The 26,500-nt window shown below is 37.0% G+C and overlaps 1 protein-coding gene and 1 pseudogene across 3 annotated transcripts in view; one reads left to right on the top strand and one right to left on the bottom strand.

Annotated features, from left to right (window-relative positions):
• UNC13C (unc-13 homolog C) overlaps positions 1–26,500 on the bottom strand; it is a 753,954-nt gene that overhangs the window by 591,230 nt on the left and 136,224 nt on the right. The gene's annotated exons all lie outside the window — the stretch shown is intronic.
• On the top strand, positions 14,204–22,728 carry LOC126959977 (intraflagellar transport protein 80 homolog; annotated as a pseudogene).

Genomic DNA, 26,500 nt, shown 5'->3' with positions numbered 1-26,500 from the left:
GTTAGAATGGCGATTATTAAAAAGTCAGGAAACAACAGATGCTAGAGAGGATGTGGAGAAATAGGAACGCTTTTATGCTGTTGGTGGGAGTGTAAATTAGTTTAATCATTGTGGAAGACAGTGTGGTGATTCCTCAAGGATCTAGAACCAGAAATACCACTGGACCCAGTAATCCTGTTACTGGGATATATAACCAAAGGATTATAAATCATTCTACTGTAAAGACACATGTACATGTATGTTTATTGCGGCACTGTTCACAATACCAAAGACTTGGAACCAACCCAAATGCCCATCAATGATAAACTAAAGAAAATGTGGCACATATACAATATGTAATACTATGCAGCCATAAAAAAGGATGAGTTCATGACCTTTACAGAGACATGGATGAACCTGGAAACCATCATTCTCAGCAAACTAACACAAGAACAGAAAACCAAACACTGGATATTCTCACTCAAAAGTGAGAGTTGAACAATGAGAACACATGGACACAGGGAGGGGAACATCACATAACAGGGCCTATTTGGGGGTCGGGTCTATGGGAGGGATAGCATTAGGAGAAATACCTAATGTAGATGACGCATTGATCAGTGCAGCAAACCACCATGGCACGTGTATACCTATGTAACAAAGCTGCACGTTCTGCATATGTACCTCAGTACTTAAAGTATAACTTAAAAAACAGAAGAAGAAAGAGGCTGTGGACCGATGGCAGTTTAAACTGTTGGCAAGGTCAATATTTGGTTAGTAAATTCATTACTCAGTTATATAATTACACCTACAAGTAGTAAAATGTTCTTTTCTTCAGATCAGTATGAGGACTCAAAAGTGCATATTACATAAGACAAATGAGGACAAAACTCTCTTAAGAGTTCCCAGATAATTCAATTTCCTTTCCCAACTTATCTCTGCCTACCTTATACTGAACTTCCTATTAAAATAGTTAAAGTATAAAAAAAAAAAAGGTAGTGGCTTGAAAGAAAGGGGGGATAAAAAAGGGCTTGTGTTATCTATGCGAGTCAAGACCCATATCATAGTAACATGGTGTACTCCGAACTCTTTGGGTGATGTGCACAATTTTCCCCTTTTCATGCTCTATTGTCTCCATTGAAGAAACAAAAGAATGCAAAGGACAGTCTCAGCTACCAGGCCTTTGCTGGGCATTCTGATGGAGAATTCAGTTGTCCTGGATTTGGGGTTATTACCAATTTTATCTATAGATACACTAGGAAGCAAAATCCTTGTGGTGTGAAAATACAGATTTTTCTAAAAGAAGGCTTATTTTAGGCTAGGCGTTTGGCATCTCAGACAAGCTTGAAATAACAACTGAAATTAAAAACTGCATTATCCCAGAGGAAATGCATCCCTGCTCACTACTCCGTACTTCCACACATTAATTCTAGGTCAGCCATAGATCCAGGTCCTGGTTTCCACTCCCAGAACTAGGAAAACAAAGAGATACAAAGTCTATGGGAAAAGTAATAAAAGAATGGAGTAGATCAAATTCTACAACAGAGAAGGAGGGATGTCCCAGATGGTAGTAGAAGCAAATCTAAGGTCATCTTAGGAAACCAAGTAGAGTGAAACAGTTTGCTTGGGAAGACCAGACAAGGAAGGAGAAGGGCAACCAAGTTATGAGGCAGAGATATCAAGAGACATCGTGACCAGCAGTAAGTCAGGGCAGTGGTCAGGAGCCTTTTCCTTTAAAAGCACAAGATTATAAATACTTTAGGCTTTGTGGAACATATAGTCTCTGTTGCAACTATCCAACTCTGCCATTACAGCAACCAGAGACAATGTGAAAAAGAGCATGACTGTTTTGATTCAGCTTTATGTATGAACATTGATATTTAAATTGTATGTAATTTTCAAATGTCATGAAAGTGTTCTTTTTGCTTCTTTCAACCATTTCAAAATATAAGAACCATTCTTATCTTGCTGTTCCTGCAAAGAGGTAGCAGGCCACATGTGGCCTATGGGCCACTGTTTGCCTACCCTGGATCAGAGTGAGCCATTCAGAACTGATTGTATGGAGTCTCATTTTTGTGTGTGTGGTACCTCTGCACGCTTGAAAGTTAACATTTATGAGTTGGTTGCAGAAGAACAAATCAATAATCTGATTTGTGAAATACATATTTTACACAAAAATACCAATAATAGAAAATAATAAAATAACCATTACTTCTACAGATTTTACTATGCTCTAAGCACTGTTTTTTACATATAGTATTAAATCTTTAATGAAGTAGGACCCAGTCTCTGCATTTATAGATAAAAATCCTCAGCAACAGACACAAGAATATTGATATTTATAACTAGCCACAATTTATCTGCAATTCTGAAATCCTAAAAGTTTACAATTTTTTTTTAAAAAAGGAAATTTGATATAAAAATCTGATCTGAATTGCTGGCTATGCCTACTCTTTATTTCTGCCACTTGGGGTGAACATTCATACATTTCATGATAAAAATATTAATTATCAAATGCTACACCAGACTCTGCTAGACTCATTTCATAAAAGTTCATGTAGGAATAGAATTATCTTTCTAAAGTTAAAAAACTGCCTTTCCAAACACATTAGGCCCTATAGATGTTGAATAATAAATTATGTATCTTCTACCAAAAAGTAAGAACTGACTCCCATGAATGATAATGTGGTCCATTAAAAGAAAACTAGACTAACAGTTTGAGATCTTTGGGTCGAATCCAGCTTGAGTAATGAGTTGGGATCTTAAAAAACTTTACTTCACTCTCTGGATTTCACGTTCCTAACACTCACCAAATATCCACAAGGCCTGGTGAGAAATGTAGATGAAGGAAGCAGAGAAAATGTAGCTTCCAGGAGGGCAGAGGCCACAGTTAACTGGAAAACACAGGTTCTGTCTTTTGTCACACGAACATGCATGGTCCAAGTATTCTGAAAACTTTGAGAAAAAACAGAACCGTATTTTTATGTAAATTTTTTTTAGGATTAAAAAAAAAGACTATGCAAGCTAACAAAAAGGTCTGTAGACTAAATGTGATGTACAGACTGCAATCCTCATCTGACTAATGGGCTGTAACATCATCTTATACTGCATTCAGACTCAAATTCCATTCCTTCTGGTTTTACTTGCAGCTGGTGGTAACTTGCCTGTCTTGAAGCCCCTGTAGCACTTACATATTCCACTTAGTCAGCTGTTGGCATGGGGCTGCCTTCTATTTTCAGTTATCTTTTCATATCTTCATGTCTTTTATGCCTAACTAGATTATAAGATCCTTGAGGGTCCTTGAGGGTGATGAAGTATTTCTGAATTTATGTAACAATTGGCTCAGTGCCTCAAACACAGCAAGGGCTTAATGAAAACATTTGAATTGATGTAAAAACAGGCTATAAATAGCTTTGGCTAAATCATAAAGCTAAAGTCTGAGTTACTTGGATTCTTCATTGCCAGTGGGAGACATTGTGGTAAAATCGCCCCAGTAGGGGCTTTGGAATCCAACAGACCTAAATCAGAATACTAGCTTCTTTGCTTTGAGCTCTGTGACCTTGAGCTTATTACATAACTGTCTAAGGATCATTGTAAAATAGAAGGTTAACAATATTCAACTCATTCTGTGGATTAAATGAAGTAATGTATAAAGCATGTGGAATAGCATAAATGTCATTTACTGCTTATTCTCTTCATTGCTTCCATGGCCAAGGAAACAGAAGTTCCTTACAGAAGATCGAGGACTACTCCTCACATGGCTCTTTACTATCTACAGAAAATCAGATCCAATAACTGCTGCAGAATCCCCAGAGGTCAGGTTTACCTACCTCACCATAGCTCAAGACATTATCTAACGTTACACGGTACCTTGTGTGATTTCCAACAAATTATGTTTTTCTGAGTTGACCTGAACATTCTTTCTTCCCCTTTTAAGCAATAAAAATACCTCTCCAAGTACATGGCCCATGACAAGTTATCTTTAGCTTCAAAGAAATAAAATAAAAAACAACGTTTGACACAAATGTGGTCAGGCATAGAGCCATGAATAATTTTCAATATATACATGAGAGCAATTTAGTTAAGGATGTGCTTTTTCAGGATTATTTCATGCAGACATGATCAACTTCTAAAACAGTCCTATTAGGAAAACATGGATAGTGGGTCAGGATTCAGACACACTTATGATGTTATGAATGTCTATCCTCATAGGCTGCCTGAGAGAAGATTCCAGTCACTGTGGTACAAAGGAGACAGTACAGAAACCTTCCAAAATGTCACAGACTGGTATCATAGAACCTTTGCACAAAAAGGAACTTAGCCAAGGAGTCCAGCCCTTTTCTCTATAACTTCCCAAAGGTCATCTTGGAGCTGCTTAAACACTTTCAGACTGAAGAGGAACGCACTCCTTCCAGTGATAACCTTTGTCATTGCCATAATTGAGGAATAAAACTAAGACAAGACCTTAGATCTGTTTCTGTCTCTTAGTCTGCTCTCTGAAGACATTCAGGATAGCTTAATGTGTAAGCATCTCTATTTGTATGAATATATGAGTATCACACTGTGTTCCTGGAATTATTTAAGATGTGCTAGATAATACAAAGTAAGTCTAATGAACTTTTTAATGTGACTTACTACTTATCCTGATGGCAGAATCCAAACACTGTAACTTATTTCAGAATGCCTAAAATAGATATAATGCCCTGTGCACAGTGACCTGTCAATATTACTCACCTATCCTGCAGTTTACCCTCATTATAGGATCAAAAGTGTTAAGAGAAAAAAAAATAAGTTCTGACAATTTCTAGCCCACTTTTCTGAAATTGACTACTACAGTTAATCTATGTGTTCATCCATAGTATTGTGCAGCTTATGCTTTTTTGAAAAAACTATATATATACATTTAGTATGGTTCTGTCTTTGATAATTAGAAGAACAAAGCCAGTTATATACTTACAATCATGAGGTGAAGACCATCAACCCTTTCTCCTTTAGCAGTGGTTGGCAGACTTCTTTTGTAAAATACCAGTTAATAAATATATGCTTTGCCAACCTTGCAGTCTCTGTGGCAACCACTCAACTTTGCCATTGTACAGTTATAGTAGCCATAGATAATATGTAAACAAATGGATGTGTCTGTGTTCCAAATTAAACTTTATTTACAAAAGCAGGTGGCTGCTTGGATTTAGCCTCCAACCCCAGTGTGGTGGAGTGAGAAGAACATTGGGCTGGAAGTCAGGAGAAGGAAGTTCTAGCTGTGGTCCTTCTTCTAGCTGCCTCTATGACGGCAAACAGTTTACAACTTTGGGCTTGAGACTTCATCTCTAAATGGAACAAATCAGATGATTTTTCTTGAACTTCAGTTTCAAAGTGTCTATGAATCAGCTATCAAAATCTCTTAAATAGTTGTGGTTATCGAATTGTTCAGGTTACGTTGCCGCTACATTCAGAACTTTGATTGGGACTTTCCTTAACACTGACTCCAGGAGCTCCCAAAAGGCCCTCCTGAAAATCAGCCACCAATGTAGGTAATAGGAAGGGATGGGAAATTCCTCTTTCCTTAGGAAAATGACAGAGGCTGCTTCTCAATAACCCCAATTTAAGGTTCCTAGATTTAGCAAGTGTAAGTTATTTGTTGTTTATCTGAAATATAATTTAACTGGGTATCCTGTATTTTACCTGGCAGTATTACTCTAACTCCTTAATTTTAAAAAGGAGTCAGACTGTTGACACTTTTACACATGTATTTTCACATGTATTGAGCTCATTAGGTCTCACAGCATCCCACATATTGGGCAAGGGATTGTTATCTTCATTCTAATCAGGAAAAAGTAGAGGTGTCAGGACTTAGGAATTATCTAATCTCAGAGCGCTAATGACATAAGTCTGAATATCCCCTAGCATCTTCAGAGATATACAAATATTTAGTTCATTATGGACCTACAACTTTGTACAATAGGTACTTATATCTATCAAAACTGTAAACTGCAAAACTGCAATTACGCTTCTATTTTGTCCATACAGTGCAACATTTACAGCTATTTCCTAAAACAGTATTCAAATGCATTATCATAGAGACAACCTTTACCTGTCACAGCATGACTTATTGACTGAAACAATGAATTCTCTTTCTCTGGGAGAAAGGACAAGTTTTTAAATCAATTGAAACAAGTCAAATATTTAAAAAAATTTATAACATAAGATGTTAATTAAACATGAAACTAGAAAATCCAAAATTGGATGTGGAGTGTGTTGGCCTAAAAGACAACCTAAAAGATACACTTGTTCTTTCAGGAGATAAAATAAAGGATTAAAAGATATTTAAAATATGGCATGGATTTAAATATTTGATGTTTATGTGACGACAATACAGTTTTCCTTGAGGTAAGTGTAATTACTTAGGGCAACATCGCTTTGGGGAATCTTCAACCAAGATTAAAAAAACAGTCATCAAATTGAACTAAATAGGGGTAGAGGGAAGAATTATTGCCTTAATAATCCAAGAAACTCATTTACTTTAAAAAATATCAGCATGAGCCAGGACTATAAGCTAAAAGACTGTCAAAACAATCCTTAGATGGAGTGAGTGTGATAACATCCTGTATTAGTGTGGCAAAATCTATTCTTCCTAAATTAAAAAAAATATTTTTTTTTTTTGCTAGTTTCCCCTTCAGCACTGATCCTTGGAATCTAGGCATTAAATTTAGATATTTCTGCGGGACAAGACTTTGTCTTCTGGAGTACTGTGCTGGATAAAACCAGATGGATATCTTAGCACTAACATCACAGGACTTTTTCCCTTTCCTCACTCTTCAGTGCCCAAATACCCTCATTGGCTTCATCTCTGGCCTCCACTACTCAAAACAGGGAAATAGCCTATCACTTTGGTCATTAACTGCCTAGAAATCATCTTTTGAAGGCATAACACGTGACCTCTGAGCCTCACAAATCTCGCTTTAGTGGGTCTCCATTTCCTCAATGGAGGAGTGCTCTGTAGAGCCCTGTGGCCACCTTGCAGTGGGGTTGAGAGCTGAATGAAATCCTTGACCTATTGCACCTCTCTGTGTTTTTACATAAGTGCACAGATGATATTGAATTTGACCATGGATTTCCAAGTCTGAAAAAAACAAAATGTTTGAAAACAGCAAAGACACAAAATGGACTGACTCTAACACACGTAAGCTTCAGCTTCCTAATAAGGGATTCAAAGACCATTCTCAGATTCACCAGAGAAATTACTCACCAGAGGAGGGAAAAAGAAATCAACTTGTATTTCTTAGCTCTTATTATGTGCTAGGCTGCTGCCCATCATGCTAGAAGACAGGAAAAGCGTTAGCTGTCATCTGAATCAATCTATAACTCCTTACTTATTAATTCAGATGATCCATGAGTACCTTTTATTGACACCACAAAAGTGAGATAAACTATTCCCAGAAGCTTCTCTGGAGATGACTCTGCTGACTGGGTTAAAAATGTTTTGAACATTTTTCTATTTGTTTAAAACTGCTCAAGTAATATCAAAGTCATAATTGGAGATAAAGTAATTCAGACCTCCAGAATTTTGCATAGGTGTTCATGCTAATAAATAGTAAAATTTAGGGATATGGTTAAGTAATCATTGAAGAGAAAATAATTAAATTCAAACTGTGCTTGCTTTGTTTTCCATTAGCCAGCACAGTGATTCCTTCATATTAATCCCTTCATTGGAAGTCAGTAAGTCATTCAGCAATGAGGGTAGCAGATAGAAGCTAGGTGTTCACCACCACCATTCCTCTTCCAAGGTGCACAAAAAGAGTGTATTTCCCAGTCTCACTTGCTATTAGATTGGGGCCATGGAACTAGCTCTTGCCAATGGAATGGACTAGCCCCCAAAAGTTCCTGTGAGGTACTGGTCTTTCTCCCACTAACTGGAAGTGAAATATTCCAGGACGGCAAAGCCATGCTGAAGAAAGAGCCCAGCATCCCACATTCTTACTTGGAAGACAGCCTCTTAATCTGCATTGAGCTGTGATGGAGGCACAAAATAAATCCTTGTTGTGCTAAGCCACTGAGATTTGGGGGATGTTTCTTACAGGGGCTTACCAATACAAACCAGATACCAAAGAAAGGGCTCAGGCCCAGTATTCTGTGTCACCTTAGCACGGTTGATTATTGAAAACCAGTATCAGATATAAAAGGGTGCAGTGAGGAAATGGGGAATAGTAAGGGCTGGCAGCAGAGATTATATAATGCAGAAAAAGCATATCGGAGAGTGGAACTGGGAACTTAGGGAAATTAAGGCTGTTGGCAAACAAAGGAAACAATAGCAAAGGAACAGGCTCCCTTGATAGGGCTCAAAAGGCAGGCCACCAACAGAGAGGTGGGCCCCTGAGGACTTTTCTGACTGTACCTGGTGTTTATCTCTCTGATCCAAGCTAGAAAGGGAGCTCCTGTGTAGCCAGACCATTTGAAATGCCTACTGTAGTCCAGATCTCTGAGAAAGACAGTGTGGTTTGCATATCTAATTTGGAGATCTAGATATTAGCTCAGAATTCCAAGGATACCATTGGAGTGAATGAATCTTATACATAGGCAGTTTTCTATAACAAAAGTAATATTCATCAGCTAGAAATGCTTGCAGAGTGAATTTATTTACATATTTTACTTCTCAAGTACTCTCATCCTTCTCTGATTTTGAGAACTTCATGTAAGACTTTCTTCCATAAAAGCTTTCTTATCTGATGATAGTCAGTAAGAGCGAATTAAAACCTCTAACATTTTGGGAAACACATGGAAAGTGATGGGAACTCTTCAATTAAAGCCTGTTTCCTGAAAGTGAATTAAACAGTATTTGTACTTGTTCCTATTTCACTGCTCTTAACAAGATTATAGGTAGTGGTTCCTGCTGACAGATTGCGTGCAAAGTAACAAGAAGCACCGGAAACTGGGGAGGGAAGTGACTGATATGAGTAAATATCTATTTGGAATATGTCCATTTAATTCTTCTGAATGAGCTCCTGGTTCATGTTAGCAGCATCTCTTGGGAAATAAGCTACACTGCATTTGTTTCACTGCTTCCACCTGCATACTGAATGAAACTGTGCAGACTCAATACAAACTTATTCTCTGTTGATCCTAAGGAGCACAGTGGAAATCTGAGGCATCAACTTGTCAGCTCCTACTGTGTGAGGAAAGACATTAAGTGAGCCAGAGACAGGTTCTGAACCTTCCAGGTTGCAATTAGTTTTTGGAATCTTTTTAGCAACAAATTGACCACATTTCTGCAGAGCCAGTAGCTCTATTTACAGGCAGAAATAACAAATGAAATTATGGCAAGATCATGGAGCCATGGATCTCTCTGTTGCCACTAGGTAGCAATATGACCTTAAGTTAGTGACTCTGAACAACTTTCTGTACTTGACCCTTATAGGTTAAGTATCTTTTGTGAGAGTAATTTCACCAAAAGTTAGACGCAAAATGTGACAGACCTGACAAATATGAAAAAAAAATGAAAAAAGAAAAATTGAGGTAGGAAGACAGTGAGAAGCTAGACACAAAGAGGGATAAGAAAGCTCTTTAAATCCATCTCCTGTTTTTACCTGGTTGTGGGCCAAATCTCAGAAATTCTTGGGTGTCAAAAAACAGTGTCTGTTTTATCCATGAAACTCTGAAATGCCTATTGTCCTTTGTGCCTCCTAAAATCCTGTATTTCCACACGGATTTGTCTACTGGCCCTTTCCCTTCCTTCTCAATGACAGATTCTCTAGGGCAGCTGTGTCTCCCACCTTGAAGGTTTTGTGCTATATCCCACTAGCATTTTTTCTGCACCAAAAAGATTTGTGGAACTCAATGGAAGCATAGCATTGCTTTCACACTTAGCACAAATACTGGTCATTTTTGAAAAGGTCAAGTGATTCTTGTAGCATTTACTGGTGCCTAGAATTCATTCAAGAGATAATCTTTTTTTTTGCAGTTTATTTTCCATGATATTGCTGGAAAAATACTAGTTTGCTTCCATAAACTTGAATCTTCTGAATCTAGGAGAATAAAAATGTAAGGGAGAAGTAAGCGAGGATGTTAAAAAAAACAAAATCAAATAACCACTATCCTTTTCTGAGAGATGATGACTCCTAGGAGGGATCTGAAATGAAGGAAATCGTTGGTATTGGCTTTTGCATATACTTTCAGTACTTCTCTCCTCCCTCTTGGTGCCCTGTCCAAGCTCACCAAGGATTCTAACGTCCTAAATTCTTGCCCATCGCCCCCTTCCCCACCACACACCTCTTACTCAGCTTCGAGTGTGTCTTGCTTTGGAATTACCCTTCCCCAAAATCAAACTCTTATTTACTTACAGTATATCAGCTGGGTTAGAATGAAAGCTAAGTCGCATTAAGTTTATGACTAATCATCTTCCCACTACTCTTTAATATACTCCGGAATGTTTTCTTATTAGCTCTAATTGGTGAAATTTCAGTCAGTGTGGAGGAGATATTTGGAAATAGGAAGGCATCCTCTCTCATCCTGGAAGGAAAAAACCCAAATACCACAGGTTTTCTCTTCAACTATCCCCACTACAATTCCCCAGGCCTATCCCTAATGGGAACTAAGGTGCCTTTCTTTCCCCTCTCACCAACTTCCTGAATCAAGATCAATGAGCATTCCTAATTACAATTTTATCTCTCAGTGAAAGGCGATGGGGTAGAATAACTGGGATGTCTAGACTTATGCCGACCTACAGTGAGATTTTCATATCTCCGTTCCCAGTATTTGCAGCGGTCAGTTATTACACGAGCAGGTCCCAAAATTTATGGAGGATCAGGATCACCTGAAGGGCTTATTAAAACCCAGATTGCTGGGTTCTACCCATAGAGTTTCTAATAGCACTATGCTTGGGTGGGGTTAAAATTTTGCATGACAGTTGATGCTCATACTGCTGATCTAAGGACAACACAATAAGGACCACTGCTTTATACTAAACTTTACTTCCATATGGAAGGTAAAAAGCATTCCTGAAGTAGAAATTATATACTCAACAACATAATGATGTAAAAGAAAAGCACCACATGTTTAGGATCAGTGTCATTTTGCTTTCCCGGAAGGTTGAGTTTTGTGAAAAGAAGAAGAAAAATGGAGTTGATAGAGTTTAGCGTTAGGAGAGAAGAATCACGTCAGTTTAGAATGTGGTGCTGGGATCACCCTCTATAGTAAACTATGACCTCTGACATGTTAGGAGAATCCCACAGAGGATGGAGAGACAGAGTTTCACTCTTGCTGTCCAGGCTGGAGTGCAGTGGCACAATCTCGGCTCACCACAACCTCCACCTCCCAAATTCAAGTGATTCTCCTGCCTTAGCTGCCCAAGTAGCTGAGATTACAGGTGCCCACCAGCACACCTCACTAATTTTGTATTTTTAGTAAAGGCAGGATTTCACCATGCTAGCCAGGCTGATTTTGAATTCCTGACCTCAGGTGATCCACCTGCCTAGGCCTCCTAAAGTGCTGGGATTATAGGTGTGAGCCACCAAGCCCGGCCGAGGATGGAGATTTTTAAGAGATATATAAAGCTATCTTGAGTCACTCCCCATCTTGGCATGAATGAATAATTTAAGTTCTTGGTATATGATACAGGCTGCCCAAATTCTGAGGTGTATTTTTTAAATTTACAAATATCCATGCCGCTGATTTAACTGGCATACCTACGCTAAGAATGAAGGGGAAAGAAAGTCTCTTTCTGGTTTTTATCCTCTCCTTTTTCCTTCTTCTCTCCTTAATTCTTTCTGCCTCCAAGGCATTCTAGAGCCATTATCAGGCTGCATACAACGAGCAAGCTCCATGTTCATAAAAAGTGTTATAGAATGAGAGCCCTCCTTCTACTTTCTCTTGCACCATGTTGAGAAACTCAGACCCTCTTTTCTCCACTGTCTTGTTTCCTTTGCTCTCTCTTACTTAAGCATGCCTAAAAGGGCTTGCTGTGCCATTATGCTGACAAGGGAGGTAAGATTCCAAGATTTTGATTTGGACATAGGGTCTGTATACTTCCTCAGAGGCCTTTAAGTTGGTGTTTGTGTTCCAACCCAACTTCAACAGAGATCCAGAATGAAGGAAAATTGGGGAGTGATCCAATTATTTATTTATATATATATATCTGACCCAGGGGAAAAAAGTAGGCAAGCTTCCAAGAGCAAAGAGGTGTTTCTTTTGTTTGTACAGCTAAATTGTACTAAATAGAGTACCATTTTTCTTCCAGCCACCTAAATTCTGAGGGAGCATGGGCATTATTCACTGTCTTAGGTGAGGTCCACCAAGAATTCAACTCTGAACTAGACTTTAAGCAAAATTATTTCATTTGGTAGAGAACACTGGCAGAGGTGTGGCAAAGTAAGAAAGGGAAAGGAAGAAACCAACACAGAAAAGTTAGTTTCATGGGGAACGAGGACTCACCTTCTCTAGAAAATGGTATGGAACACATCTCTCAGTTGTTCTACCTAGGGGCAAGGGAACGTATCTACCAATCCTTTCTAGTTATTAGTTAAGGGTCACTCCTAGGATGTTAATTTCTCTGACTTTTTTTTACTTGCACTCAATTGGACCTTACATGCTCTTGTAATCAGAGAAATCATACAGAGAGGCCCAGAAGCTAATGGAAGGTGTCCAGTAGATGTGAGGAGAGTGCCCACAACCCTCTTGCAATCATTTTGAGTATTTCTCTCCTTTCATCATCAAGTGTCCTAAAATATCCAGGTGTCAATAATAAATGTACCCAGTGGAAGCAAAACATATATTTTAGTTTCATGACCTCTCATTCCCTGTTAGTGTCACCTTAATTCCATCCCATCCTGTTATTACAATGACTCTACCAATGTCTTTCTAGAAAACAAATGTAGGAATAAATTTATTCCAAAAGATAAAACACCATCTATGCAAAGATGTCTTTGAAATCTTGATAATTAGTTCTATGAAACAACTCAGAGAAGTAATGCTTAACACTTTCCAAATGCATACTGATGGTAAGAAAAAGTATCAAATACTCACATTTGCATTTTGTCTAGACATGGTTACAGACTAAAATCCCTCAGTTGATCAGCTGGAGGTACCAAATAAATCTCTGTTATCAGTACAATAATAGCACTTGCTTGTTTTGTAGCAGTACATATAAAAAGAACATTAAAATAAAAATAGAATCTCAAGATACAAATTTTTTCAAAGTAAACACTCACCATAGTATACTTGAATTATCAGTCTGATATAACTTCACTAGAGAAATGACAGAAAAGAAGACGAGACTAATGATATGATATGATATGATATGATAATTGAGTTGTCAAGGACAAACTCCTAAGTAGCTAATTTAGTGTTCAAAGCAACCCCAAAATGCATAAGCATGATTTTTCCACACTACAAATGAGTTATTGTAACTGATTTAGGCGTCAGAGCTATTTTAGTATAACAAATCAATTATTTGGCATTGTATGTCAATAAGTTTTATCTAATCAATTTGCCATTGTAGTCACAGAGAAATTCTTGTAATATGCAGCATGATCAAGCTTGACCCCTATAATAATGCCTATTTATCTGCAGGCTATAATTGTAAAAGAAGAATAAATAAAGCAATTTTGTCATCCTGATCAAACAGTGTAGGCCACGGTTGATTCAGATGTTACAACAGTGCAGTTGATACATCTCACTGGGCAGCAGACTTCATGAGCACAAAAGAAAAATTAAAATTGACTGCATGAAAGTCGACTCCATTTATGCCTAGCTTTCATTAAGGGTCAGCAAGAGAAAATAAACAAACAAATAAAAACAAAAAATAAATACGTTGGTGAAAATATCATTCGGGCTCTCATTTACCTGGCAGGGAATAGACAGAAAATACAGGTTTAATGTAAATAATTGATACCGTGATATGCCTTTATAATTGAAAATAGTCAACATGGTACATTATAGAACCAGTAGAGAAAGTGGGAAGTTCTTGAGTGAAGAAAATCTTTCAAATTTGGGTCACATTCCCGTATTTAAATCATAAACAGCAAGTAGATGCTGAACGTCCAGTTTAATGATCCTATCTTCTTGATTCTGCAACGGTATATCAGCATGTTTTTACAGTATAAAATTCTAGATTCGTAACATTTAATTCTATTCACAAAATTCTACTGGCATGAAATCATCCTGTGACAATTTAACAGAGGACAGCCTTAAGACAGGTATTATGATAGGAGGATGCATAGACCAATCAGTCACAGTCAGTAGCTCCAATGAGCTTACAGTCTAAGAGGGAGAGATCGACAAGAGCACAAGAGGGGGATGGATACTAATACAGAACCATCTGTGTGGTAAATGGAGATGCAGAGAAGGAACAGTCAACTGATAGGTAGGCATAAATTAGTAGAACCACTATGGAGAACAGTTTGGAAGTTCCTCAAAGCTAAAAATAGAACTATGATATACTCCAGCAATCCCACTGCTAGGTATATGCCCCAAAGAAAGGAAACCAGTATACTTAAGAGATAGCTGCACTCCCATGTTTACTGCAGCAGCATTCACAATAGCCAAGATTTGGAGGCAACCTAAGTGTCTATCATCAGACGAATGGATGAAGAAAAGTGGAAACACTATTCAACCATAAAAAAGAATGAGATCCTGTCATTTGCAACAACATGAATAGAACTGAAAGTCACTATGTTAAGTGAAATAAGCCAGGCACAGAAAAACAAACTTCACATATTCTCACTTATTTGTGGGAGCTAAAAATTCGAACAATTAAACTCATGGAGATAGAGAGTAGATGGTGGTTACCAGACACTAGGAAGGGTAGTTGGGGCCAGGAAAGGGGATGTGGGGATGGTGAATGGGTCCAGAAATAAACTTAGAATAAATAAGATCTAGTATTTGATAGCATAACAAAGTGACTACAGTCAACACTAACTTATTGTACATTTAAAAGTAAGTAAAAGAGTATAATTGGATTGTAACACAAAGAAAGGATAAATTATTGAGGCGATGGACACTCCATTTACCCTGATGTGATTATTACACATCATATGTCTGTATCAAAATATCTCATGTACTCCATAAATACATACAACTAATATACAGTCGATGAAAACCATAAAATACATAGGAAGGCAGGGAAGCACGTCACAGAAAGCTTTATAAATAATGCGACACTCAGGTTATTTGTTAACTGTGGAATTTACATTTGTATTTTTGCAAAATCAGTTTCAAAGTTCTAGAACACATTCTGAGTTAAGAATAAGAAAATTTAGGCTGGGCATGGTGGCTTATGCCTGTAATACTAACATTTTGGGAGGCTGAGGTGGGGGACCACTTGAGGTCAGGGGTTCGAGACCAGAGTGAACAACATGCTGAAACCGGATCTCTACTAAAAATAAAAAATAAAAAAATTGGCCAGGTGTGGTGGTGCACACCTGTAGTGGCACACACCTGTAGTCCCTTCTATCAGGAAGCTGAGCCAGGAGAATTACTTCAACATGGGCGGCAGAAATTGCAGTGGGTCGAGATCACACCACTGCCACTGTACTCCAGCCTGGGCGACAGAGTCACACTCCATCTTAAAAGATAATAACAATAATAAGAAAATTTAAGAGTCAACTGTATTTCTAAATTTATTAGGTTGGTGCAAAAGTAATTGTGGATTTTTGCCATTACAACCAACCTAATATTTTTCTATATCCTTTTAGCTGGATAGTAACCACATCACCGAGTACTATTTCTGTCACCAGATACTTATAAAATCAAATTAACAACTATATTGAAGACATTGTTCTAGGTGACAAGTGAAAGCAAACTAACTAAATAAATACATAAATGATTAAAGCACAACCTTTACAACCCAGGAAGGAAACAACTTATGAAACAAATTTTAGCACATAAAGAGTTAAATATTCAAAACTTAAGATAGGTATTAACGAATGGAAAGTCATCCTTTCTTCTTGGGTAAAACACTTCAACACCATAAACATGTCATTTATCATTCAATCCGTGTGTTTATTGTAACTTCTGTAAAATACTAACAAAAATTTTCAAAGTCAGCAAGTGAGATTTAAAGTCTGTATAACAGAAACATTTGGAATGAAGTCAGAAAATGAAAAATCATAGATCCGTCATAGAACCACAGCTATCTGATCAGCAGCTAGTGTTACCAGATACTGAAATATGTACCAAAGTCTCCATATTTGAAAGACTGTGATATAGTACATTGAATAGAGAGACTAAGGAGTGGGCAAAAAAATTAGGAATTCCAGGAAAAAAAACTCAAATACAAATATAAGCTTATATATTATATAAATGTCAACTCAATCCACCAGATTAAAAAAATACATTTTTTAAATAATTAGTATCAAGACATTGTATAATCTTTTGGAAAATGATGAAATTGCATCCATTCCTTATACTATATGCCAGAATAAACTCCAAATGGATCAAGAATACAAATGAAATACATGAAGTTATAAAAATATTAGAAAAAAAGATAGATCCATTCCTTTCTAACCTGAGTGTGGGGAAAACCTTTCTATGTCTGAAATACAGATGCAATAAAAGATTGATAAATGTGGCTCTATAAAAAGGAAATTTTTATAAGGCAAAAAAGAAAGTCACAATAAAAGAGTATAAAAATCTGGGAGAAAATGTTTGCAACATACGTCATAGTTAAAAGACTAATAGTCAAGAAGTCACTATGGTGACCAATAGGCTTCTTGGTAACTGGTACCAGCTATAGGAAAGCAACTGCCACTGCTTTCCTGGAACTTGAATAAATGCAATCAAGTGGAATTTTAAATTTTTGCTGGAAGTGGAGTCATGAGACTGAAGATACCTCTTTTAAGAGAACCAAAGCATCAAGAATTAGTAAGCCGTGTAGGCTGGACTACTACTGAAGAGCTGTATTCATAGAGTGATGATCACCAGATAGTGAAAAGGAACTTGTTCACCAGTGGAACAACTCAAATAGTAAAGCTTCCTGATGATATTTACCCTATAGATCTTCACTGGTTTCCAAAGAGTTTGGGTATAAGAAACAAACGCAAGCCCAAAGCTTTGTCCTCATAAGTTCTGATGATAAATTTAATTTGATTTCCAAGTTAGAAAGAGTGGAAAAAAGTGTAGCAGCTTACTCTGGAGTAGTACTTGCAGGAAGATAGAATGGTGAAGCAACAGCATTAGTTACAATTGGAGAAGATGGACAAAATAAAAATTTGGTCAAAGACTTGGATGCTTAGATCAACTTTAGCTCAGCAAGCCCAGGTCAGCCCCCAACTACTCCCGAAGAATATTCCCAGAAAATATACTTATCAAATACAGAAGAAGGAGGAGTGCCTTCTGAGGAAAACCAGTGTATTCAATAGTGTGGGGTCCTGATTTAGCAAAGGTTCTTTATACAGCAGGCAAGGAGCTAATCATTAAATCTCTTCAGTGGCCAGGCACAGTGGCTCACGCCTGTAATACCAGCACTTTGGGAGGCCGAGGCGGGTAGATCCCCTGAGGTCAGGAGTTCAAAACTAGCCTGGCCAATATGGTGAAACCCGTCTCTACTAAAAATACAAAAAATTAGCCAGGCGTGGTGGTGGGCGCCTGTAATGCCAGCTACTTGGGAGGCTGAGGCAGGAGAATTGCTTGAACCTGGGAGGCAGAGATTGCAGTGAGCTGAGATCGTGCCACTGCACTCCTGCCTGGGGGACAGAGCGAGACTCCGTCTCAAAAAAAGAAACTTCTTTGATCAAATGCTAAAGTTTTACAGAAAGCTTATGATGGCATCATTTTAAAAGTAGATTGGAATTCAGTCAGTAATCTTATTTTATCTACTGGTGAAGACTGTAAATACAAGGTATGGGATAGTTACAGCCACCCACTGTACAATTCACAACCTCATGAGCATCGTATTACTTCAGTTGCCTGGGCTCCAGATGGAGAATTACTTGCTATTGGATTATTTCATACTTTACACTTATGTAATAAAACTGGGTGATCATATGCTTTAGAAAAACACTGGCAGCATATTTAATATTGCGTGGTCAACTGATGGCACTCAGACTGCTGGAGTGTGTGGAATTGGGCATGATGTTTTTGCGCCTGTGGTGGAACAACACTTGGAGTGGAAAAACTTTCAAGTAACATTAACTAAAAGAAAGACCATACACATTCGTAATGTTCTCACTGATGCAGTGAACTCACTGGAATTCCGTCATGGCCATTAAAGCATCTTTGAACTCTGCACACTTAGTTGTTTCAATGTCTCTTCAATGTTATGTGGTCTCTACAAAGAACTGGAATACACCAATTTTATTTGATCTCAAAGAAGGAACTGTTAGTTTAATCCTGCAGGCAGAAAGACATTTTCTTCTTGTAGATGTTAGTAGTATCGATTTATATTCATATGAAGGGCACTTTATTTCATCTCCAGAATTTCCTGGAGTGAGAACAGATATTCTGAATGCACAGACTGTGTCTCTGAGTAATGGTATCATAGCAATGACACAAAGCTGATGAAAAAAAATAATCTTTTTTGTTGAGGCATCAACTGGAAAACCATTAGATGATGGAAAGTTTCTTCCTTGTAAAAATGAAATCTTGAAAGTTGCTCTGGATCAGAAAGGACTTACCAATGATAGAAAAGTCACTTTTATTGATAAAAATAGAGATATCTATATCACCTCTGTGAAACAATTTGAGAAGGAAGAAAAAAATTCTCAAACTTGAAACAATAGTGCATACTTTGGCATGGAATGATACAAGCACTGTCCTTTGCAGACTTCAAGATACTCAATTTACAGTGTGGTATTATTCCAATATGGTTTATGCGGACAGTGACATTTTGCCTAAAACATTACATGAAAGGGATACAAGTGAATTCAGTAAAAATTCCCATATTGTGAGTTTTGTTGGAAATCAGGTAACTATAGCAAGAGTTAATGGCCTTCTGGTTCACATCAGTGTATAACTATATCCTGTTATTCCCCCTAAATATGTAGGCAGTTCAAAATGGGAAGATGATTAAGACTTTGCCACTTTGTTGAGGACCAAACCATGTGAGCTTGTCTAGCTGCTATGGCAGTTGCTAATCAAGATATGACTATTACAGAAATAGACTATGCAGCAACTGGTGAAACTGATAAGGTTCAGTACTTCAATTCTATAAAAAGTCTTCCATTTAAATAATCAAAAATGGCCAACATAACTAAGGTTTAATGGGAACATACAGGAGGCTGAAATAGCATTTCTTCAGGCTGGCCTCGTTTATGAAGCAATCCAGATCAATATTAATCTCTACAACTGAGAAAGGGCACTAGAATTGGCTGTAAAATACAAAACACATGTTGATACAGTTCTTGCTTACTGTCAAAAGTTTTTGGAGACATTTGGTAAAGAAGAAACAAACAATGCTTGCAGTATGCAGCAGGTCTCCAAATAGATTGAGAGAAAAAGACAAAGTTGAGATTGAAATTACAAAAGGAGAACAATCATCAAGCAGCCAATGCAGTAAGAGTATGAATCTAAAGCCCTCTATGCCATGCTTATCTTTAAGAAATTTTGTCTTTTGAAATGAATTTTGATTAACTAAGGATAAGCATGTTTTGGTTGATTAAAAAAGGATAATATTTAAGTAAGTGTAAGCACTTGCTGTGTATTTAATGTAAAAATACATTCAGAAAGACGAAACACAAAGAAATTTATGTATGTCTCTGTTTTATATTTTTCTATTCCAATAATTAGCAAAATATTATGATATACTTATGATATGCCTGTGTAGTGTTAATTATATATCCGCTTTTTGCCCACTATTTCATCCCTGAATCTTCAGCCCAAATATGAATGTTGATAATAAAACATTGAACTAGTTTAAAATGTGTATTATTAATTTCTCTTTGACCTCTAAATTGTGAAATGCCTCCAAAAGTTTATTTATAGAACAAAAATACATGAGGATAGATTTGCGCAAATGTATAAAATGCAAATACTGATACGCCAAAGTTCATAGCAGCATTACTCAAATAGCAAAAGGTGGAAATAACTCAAACATCTATTATGAATGGATAAACAAATGTGGTACAACACATACAATGGAATATTATTTAGCCTCAAAAAGGAATGAAATTCTGATAAATGCTACAACAGGATAAACCTTGAAAACCGATGCTCAGTGAAATAAGCCAGACACAAAAGGTCAATATGATACCACTTATATGAGGTACCAGCAGAGGCAAGCTCATAGAGATGTAAAGGAGAACAGTGTTTACCAGAGACTGGTGGGGAGAAGGAAAGGTGGGGGGTGGCTATTGATTAACAAGTACATAGTTTCTGCTTGGGATGAACAAATTCTGAAAATGAATAGTAATGATGGTTGCTCAACATTCTGAATGTTAATGCCACAGAATTGCACCTACAAACATGATTAAAATGGTAAATCTTGTTATGTATATTTTATCATAATTTTAAAAATATATCCAAAATGGGTAAGAAGGATTCTCCTCATTCCTCTTCTGACTTGAGATGGTCAGGTAATAGGTCCTCAACTCTGGATTTGTGAAAATCTTCTTAAATGATAAACCTGTTTGACTAGTCTTAATCATTTGTCTCCAAATTATTACCATGTAATTTTTTAAAAAATAAATACCCCTTAGAAATTCTTCTGTGAAACCATTTTTGGAAAGGGTTCATTATAGAGTGGGTATATGCATATATTTATGGAATTTTATAGAAATATGTTACATGTATATAAAGGGATAAAGGGATTACCTTTCTTATCCCCATTTTAATTACTATATATAGTTTTTTTTAATATAAATCTTTTCTTTTTAACATGTTTCTTTTCTTTTCTGAAATGTTGGAATATTCTGTTCTTGACCCAGATGCTGCGTACAAGAGTGTACTCAGTTTATGAAATCTGATAGAGCAGTGATAAAATATTCTTTATAGAAGAATGCCAATTAATACATGTAAAAAGACTGATAGAATTAGAAAAACCATCATTTTGCAACCTTGATGGTAATTATCAGTTCAAGCAAGAATTATCAACGGATGCTAAAGCTAGTTTGTAGAAGACTGATGAAAAATAGGATATTCTCAGAATCTCTAAGTATTTCCCCAGAGATTATTTATTTACTACAATAACTTACTCTTTGTTCAGTAAAGACCTCAGGTGTATGGTTAAGAAAGACAGATTTCAGCCAGGCAGTCAGGTTGTACTAGCTACTCCTACTCTCCCCATCAGTATGACTCACCACAGAATCAGTTCATCTAGAGTGGTAGGAATAATTACTGTGACCTCCTGCTGGTCAGAGGCCCCACCTCTCATGGTAATAATTCCACCTCCAGTTAAGAACAGGTGTTCTGAAAAATTTATGGGCATGAATGCTTACATGTAAAATTCACAGTGAAGAGAGCAATTGTATTATTTGGGGAAAAAAGATGGAAATTCACCAATAAATATCTTTTAAGAAAAATCTGTAGGTTAAAAGTATTCTGAATTTTTAACAAGCTTGTTAAACCAGTTCAATGGGGAACAGAAAAATCTTTTCAACAAATGATGCTAGACAACTAGATATCCACATACAAAAGAATGAAACTAAACCCCTGTTTTATACCATATGCAAAAATTAAAACAGATCTGAAAACTAAATAAAACTCTTAGAAGCAAACATATAAATAGTTCTTCATGACTTTGGATTTGGCAAAGGTTTGTTAGATATGATACCAAAAACATGAGCAAAAAAAGAAAAAATTGATAATTTACACGTCATCAAAATTTAAAATGTTTGTGTTTCGAAGGACACAAGAAAGTGAAAAGATAACTCACAGACTGAGAGCAATATTTTAAATCACATGTGTCATAAGGGACTTGTAACTAGAATATATAAAAAATCATACAATTCAACAATAAAAAGAAAAAATAACCAAACTAAAATCTGGGCAAATAACTTGAATATATATTGCTCCAAAGAAGATAACACAAATGGCCAATAAGCACAAGGGAAAACATCCTTAGTCATTAGAGAAATGCAAATTTAAAATAGCAACTACGTGAGATGATAGATATGTTAATCTGCTTGACTATAATAACAATTTTATTATCTGTATCTCATAACATCATGTTGTAAACCTCAAATATATACAACAAATTTTTAAAAATATCACAGTGAGATACCACCTCACCATGAACAGGATGACTATTAAAAAAAAAGTCAGATAATAACAAGTATTAGTGAGAATGTGGAGAAAGTGGAATTCCCCATCCCCCAACACACTGCTGGTAGGAGTGTCAGGTTGTGCAGCCACTTTGGAAAAGAGTTGGGAAATTCTTCAAAAAGTTAAACAAAGAGTTCCACTGAACCAAGTAATCCTACCTCTAGATCTATATCTGAGAAAACTTTAAATATATGTCCTCATAAAAACCTGTACACAAATGTTCATAGCAGCATTGATAATAGCCAAAAAGTGGAAATAGCTTTTTCCAATCAGTATATAGAGGGATGAATGGATAAACAAATGTATTATATCCATAGTATGAAATACTGCTCAGGCACAAAAAGGAATGAAGTTACTGTTATGTGCTACAACATAGACAAACCTTGGAAACACATTATGTAAAAGAAATCAGATGCAAAAGGCTACATTTTATATTATTCCATTTATATAAAAGGTTCAGAATAGGCAACTCCACAGGGACAGAAAGTAGATTAGTGGTTGCCAGAGGCTGGGGGCAGGGGGAAAAAGAGAATAACTAGTAATAAACATGGGGTTTCTTTTTGGGGTGACTAAAGATTCTAAAATTAGACTATGGTGATGGCTGTACATCTCTAAATATGCTAAAACCTATTGAATTGTATTTAAAAGGGTGAATTTTATGTAAATGTATTTCAATAAAGTTGTAATAAGAAAAACATATTCTGAAATTAAAGCCTAAGTTGTGGGTGACTTAAGGCCCAAAGGGAAATTGTCTTTAATAATGCCATCTGTCAATAGAGCCACCTATCAAACCAGGAACCAAGAGTATGTAGATGAAGTTGTATGATCGCACAGAATAGATAGAAAGAATAGGACACCCCACTAAGGGACAAAACATTATCCCAAAATAGGGTACCCCAAGTTCTGGACGTCTACACATTAACTAATCCAAGGTTGCACAGAAATTGTGGCAAGAGTAGAAACCTATTTCCCTTGACAAGAACCAAATGAACCGCCCCAAATGGCTGGATGTTTGCAGACTCCTCTCCCATACACCTTTGCTCCTACCTAAGAAGGAAGCCAGAGGAGGAAAGCACAAAGGTGCTTAGAGAAGACAGAATCCTACAGCCTCCATTTCTGTGGTTTCTACATCTGACCAGACCCGAGTAAAAATAAACTGCTGCTAAAAGAGAACTGGGAAACCTTGACTGGGCTTCAAAATTCAAAGCCCATGCACATTTAATCAGCCAGGCATCCATAAAGTGATGCATGTTTCTGTGTCTGCTGGCTTAATATCTCCAGAAATTGCAGTGTCAATGTTGCCCAAATTCTCTGTCTGCTGCATAGTGATCTCCCGATGCAATTCACATGTTGCGCAAGGCTGCCTCCTTTATTGCATAAATGCATTAAAAGAAATTTCCATGTCCAGAATTATTTTAGCCACTTCGTGAAAAAAATATATATGGTTTTTAAAATGTATAATTTCAAAACCCATACACACATAAGGTAAATTTACCATAAGCTTATTTTAGTAGAGTCCTGGGATGAAGCCACTGTTGTTCTGAAGCAAGAACATGTTATAAGCCTTTCCTTACAGAGGAGCAGTCATGTTTCCAGGCTTAATAGGGAGCATCTAGTGGGCTTATTAAGGACAAGAAGTGTGATAGACTGATTCTGTCGTCCTTTCACAACCTTGATGCTCAATGTTACGCACAGTAGATTCTCAGTAAGTGGTTTCTTTTTTTTCTTTTCTTTTTTTTTTCTTTTTTTCTTGAGACAGAGTCTCGTTCTGTTGCCTAGGCTGGAGTGCACTTGCGCACTCTCGGCTCACTACAAGCTCCGCCTCCCAGGTTCATGCCATTCTCCTGCCTCAGCCTCCCAAGTAGCTGGGACTTCAGGCGACCGCCACCAAGCCCGGCTAATTTTGTTTTTGTATTTTTAGTAGAGACGGGGTTTCACCGTGTTAACCAGGATGGTCTTGATCTCCTGACCTCGTGATCCGCCCGCCTCGGCCTCCCAAAGTGCTGGGATTACAGGCATGAGCCACCGTGCCCGGCCTCAGTAAGTGGTTTCTAAGCCACTAAGTTAATGAACGACAAATAACCATGTGGCATGTGGTTACCATCTATCAGTTGTCCTTCACTGGAATATAAAATTCTTCACTTCCCCTATTTTGTATTTGTATCTTTCCTCTTTCATAGGGATAACTTTTGTTCTTAGCAATATCAGTATATTTACGTATTTGCCTAAACCTGCAGGTGTGTTGGGGTTGAAAAGTCACTGTTGAAGTTATCCTTACAGACTCACATTTTCAGTGATAAGCTCAAAACTTATCAGTGATAAATCTCTATGTATTTTCATTTCATGCTTTATGTCAAAAATAAAATTTTTCAAAAATAATATTTTCTGACAATTATTTGATCTAGGACTCCAAAACCTGACTCTGAAGTATTGTGATATTTTATAGAGGTTGAACATTCCTTATCTTGAGAAAAGAAGTGTTTTCCACTGCAATTTTTTTCAGATTTTGGAATATTTCCGTTATATGCCAGTTAAGCATCCCAAATTAAAAAATCTCAGCATCATGTTGGTGCTCAAAATGTTTCATATTTCAAATATTCAGATTAGGAATGCTCAACCTGGAATGCCAAGCCCCAGCGTCATCATGCTAAGTTGAGATGTACAAGATCAGGTTTTGAAACATTACACAAATCTTATCAACTAATCCTCTTCACCACTGACAGCACTATACCCGCAACTTCAAAATGCAAATAAAGTAAAAATAAAGTACTATTTATTCACTTTATCAATTTTAAAATGTCTCAATATAGTATTAGCTAATAGTGACATAGCATTTATTGGGTACCAGATATTCATCTTTAGCTATACTAAGTAATTTAATCTTCACAACAACCCCATGAGATAATACTATTTTCATCATTCCCATTTGACAAGTGAACAAAATGAGTAACAGATAAGTCACTTGGCCAATGTCACACAACTCATAAATCAGAGAGCTGGTATTAAATCCAAGACAATTATCTCAGAATCATTCTCTTAACTACTACGCTATGTAGCTTTGGGTTAATGGAAAGAGTATGGTGTTCCAGGCATGTCTATTCATTGCTGGCTGGAGGTATATGGGAACAAAACTTCCAAAAGACAATTTCTTATGTATCTCTCTGAGTCTTGATGGTCATTTTTAGTCTTTGAGTTAATAGTTTGACTTCCAGGCATTTATTTGTTCTAAAGAAATAATGTATAAAATGAAACTGATTTATATACAAAGAAGTGTTATTTATAATCACAAAAAGACAATAGAAAATATGCCAAATGTTATGAGACTGTTTAATTATAATTAGTAGAGACAATGAAATATTTGGCAACCAATTAAAAATGATATTTAAGTATTTTTATGATATGGGAAATATTTGTGACATAATGCTAAGCCAAATGCAGGATACAAAGTTTTATATATACTACCATCTTATATTTTAAAATATAGAACGGTATTCATTTAACAAACATTAAAGAGCTCCTCTACGTTATCCATCAATAAGCAAAACAGACAAAGTCTGCTGCTCTGGTGTAGCTAGCTTTCCATGGAAGCAGGTAAACAATGAGTATATTAAGTGGATAAATTATACAGTGAATTCAAAGGCTAAGTGCAATTACAAAGAGAAAAGAGCAGACTGAGGGGAATTAGGAATGCTGGGTTGGTGCATGCAGGTTGCAAAATTAAATACAGATAAGTCTCACTGAGACAGTATGATCTGAGTAAAGACTGGGAGGAGGGAGGTAGAGTGAATACCTACCTGAGTGAATACCTGAGAAAAGTATATTTCAAGCCGAGAGAACAGCTACAGCAAAGGCTCAGTCGCAGACACTATTAGTACCATACACGTATTCTGGGTGCTCACCTCCACACACCTGAAGACAGTTTACTGCAAACACCTGTGACTCATTTCCAGCAGGCCTTTATTTTCAGGCCAAAGAGTATGCTAGGCCAGTACTTGGGGCAACCTGGAAGTTAATAGCCCTGGAAGCAAAACTCAACCAATGACAGCTAGGCAGTTGTTGAAAAATACCCCCAGCTTTCTCGGCTTGGGTAGGATAACATAGAGACATGTTATACACTGTCCCCTAGAGAGAGTTTCTCAAACATTAATTAGGGTGTAAGAATCACCTGAAGCCCTTGTTAAAATGCAGATTCTGATTGAGTAGGTCTGGGGTGGGGCCTAAATCTCATTTGAACAAACTCCCAGGTGATGGCATGATGCTGGTTCATAGACCACACCTTAAGTAGCAAGGTCAGAGTTCTTCAGTGGGATTGGACCCACCTGCCTCCAGCCTAAGTATATCT

This window comes from Macaca thibetana, chromosome 7 (assembly GCF_024542745.1).
Source record: "Macaca thibetana thibetana isolate TM-01 chromosome 7, ASM2454274v1, whole genome shotgun sequence".
Taxonomy (NCBI): domain Eukaryota; kingdom Metazoa; phylum Chordata; class Mammalia; order Primates; family Cercopithecidae; genus Macaca; species Macaca thibetana.
The sequence above is the reverse complement of the archived record's forward strand: the minus strand, read 5'-3'. Positions and strand labels throughout refer to the sequence as shown.